This window comes from Lagenorhynchus albirostris, chromosome 12, assembly GCF_949774975.1.
Source record: "Lagenorhynchus albirostris chromosome 12, mLagAlb1.1, whole genome shotgun sequence".
NCBI lineage: Eukaryota > Metazoa > Chordata > Mammalia > Artiodactyla > Delphinidae > Lagenorhynchus > Lagenorhynchus albirostris.
The window spans coordinates 33201992-33204808 of NC_083106.1; the positions used below are offsets into that span (position 1 = coordinate 33201992).

At 32.3% G+C, this 2817-nt stretch overlaps 1 pseudogene; it reads right to left on the minus strand.

Annotated features, from left to right (window-relative positions):
• Window positions 1-2437: 2437 nt before the first annotated feature.
• Window positions 2438-2607, minus strand: LOC132530983 (U2 spliceosomal RNA; annotated as a pseudogene).
• Window positions 2608-2817: the final 210 nt, after the last annotated feature.

Here is a 2817-nt window from a genome sequence, read left to right on the forward strand (position 1 = left end):
TGGATGGGGGCACATTATTAAAGCAACATCACTTGAAACAAATATCAGAAAGCAGGTTTTATGTTTTGCAATAATTTTACACTGACTGAAAAGCTACAAAGGTTGGATCATAATCACTGAGACCCGGAGTGGAGCAGATGGATCATTATCTAAGCGCACAGGCTAGACCAGCAGAGCTCAAGCATCTTTCTGCCCATGGAGCTTTACGGGCCTTGTTAAGTAGGTAAATTTTCTGTATTATTCATGATAAAATGTCCTCACAAACAGCATTATAAACAAGGACAAAACAGATGTGCACTTATATGTGTATATTCTCTATATACAACATTTCAAATTTATGCCTTGCAAATCATTTAGAGAAAAACTATAGTATAATTCCAGATGGCTGCTTAATTTTATCATGAAATTTATTTCAAAATCTTCAGACATTTTACCACTGATAAACTATAGTGGCAAAGATATATGTGATTGATTAAAATCGATGTTTATAGCAGGTGGTCAAATTACACAAATCTGCTTTGCTGTGAAGCTGTATTAAAAACACTGCTCATAAAACTAATCTGCCATTTTAAGGAAACAGTTCTAGCCAATCCAGTAGCTGTTGCTTTCTTAAAAAATTTGACCATGCCCTACCAATATGCTAATACCCATCTGGGACATAATCCATTAAAATAATCCAAAGATGCCAAATGAAATGATGACCAGACTCTTTCATTTGATGACCCAAAATAAACTGAAAACATTTCTAAAGCTTTATTTTTCTCAACTATTTTATGTTAAGTTTTATATTATGTTGGAAACTTGTGAGCAAAATTTCATGCTGACCACAGAAACATCTAAATTCTCTTATACTAGGATTTGTTATATACTTAAGTAAGACTGGCGAATGTTTCCCAATATGCCACCTGTCCACTCTAGTTTATAGAACCCAACACTATTTACAAAGATGTCATCTAGGGGGTAAATAAATTATGCAGATGATAACAAGCAGAAAATAAATGACTCCCATTCACCATCTCATGTTTGGTAACAGTGTTGATGGGAACAATGTAGTGACAGGACTGGACATCAAGATATGTCATCTACAGCTGGCTAGTAATATGCTGGCATCAGCTGTGCCACAAGCACAACCAAGTGGATCATTTTGTTAGAATTCATTACTAAAAGTAAAATTAAAGTAAAACAAATCAAAAGAAACTAAATAAAATAAATTGGTTTATATTTTAAAAGTCATAGATCTGACTTCAAGGAAATACTTATGAAATCTGGATTCCTATCAGAAACTCTGATTGTTGGGGGTAGAAAAAATGGGTGACCGGTTTTTGAATTTTTTTTTTTTTAGTTTAAATAAATTGAATTTTTAAAAAAGAAAAAAACCCAGAAACTCTAATGAAGTAATTTTTTTAAGTTTTCACAATTTCATCTCATGGAATTTTTAAAAATCTAGTTAATAAGTATGTGTGCATAGCACTTATATATATAGCTATATATATTATTTTGGTGTATATATTTACATATATATATTTTTTTAATTAAAAAAATTTTTTTTACATATATATTTTTTAGATGGAATTTTGGTTTTATCACTCTAGCAACAGTTGATATTGTCACAACACTTGTTGGTATAATTTGAAGTCTTTAATGTTACAGGAAAAAAAAGTGCTATTAGGCTTGGGAAAGACGGATTGGTTATAGTCCATAGGATATGTAACCACCAAATTTATATCCAAGTACAAGATGTTTTGAAGTTTCTTTATCATTTATTTGGCTAACTCCTTCCATTGCCTGTGGGCAACTTCACATAAATTTAAATATGTACAATGTTGAGTAGGATTCTCTCTTTAAAGCTGAAAAGTTTCAATTCTCATCCATCTAAGAACTTGCAACTTTGCTCTGTCCATCAAAGGAACTCTAGCATTTCTGGTCACAGAGTGGGAAACAATTTATACTCATGATATTTCCTTGGTTCCTACAGGGTGAAGGCTCAAATCCTCTACTAGGTATTCAAGACTCTTATTCATTCATTCACCATTTATATTGAGTACAATTGCATCTGTTACAATGGAAGACTATCTACAATATACCCAATTTATGACTCCTACTTTATTTTACACCTGGTTCATAAACACACACACACACACACACACACACACACACACACATACACATAGCAATCAACTGGACTGACCTGTCTACTCCTCCCTCAAATACACACTATTCCTTCCCATTACTGCTGTTTTCCACACACCATTTTAGGCAAGGATGACACTAACCCAAAACACACAGACTCAGAATCCCTGTCGTCAAGAAGACTGCAAGCTTCTAAGGGTAGAGACTTTCTTTGTTAAACTCTTAAAATCACTCTCTCAACAGTTCTCATTATTTCTCAATAATTACTGATTGGAAGAAGAAATACCTATAATATATAAGATTATAAGAAGCTAATTTAATACGTTGCATGGGTGCCTTTAAATGAGCTCTACATAATAAACCATGGCACTACTACATAAAAATATTTTGAGGGTTTTATGCAGCATAATATCCCTTTTATTAAACTGATAATAAGAGATACTACACTTGATCTTAGCCAAAAGACAGAGAAGCAATGTAATATCTCCTTTAAATCCAACTGAAATAACTGCTCTGAAAATTGCAAAATTCATAGATTCTCACTGTTAGTGTTCATGGATTATTGTTTATTGAAAAGAGTAAAATATTCTTCAAGGCACATTTTTAAAATTCTAAATTTGCTTGATGCTATGAGTAATTATATAATCCAGCATCTCTAGTTTTAAGCCAAATCATTTCTCTATGCTT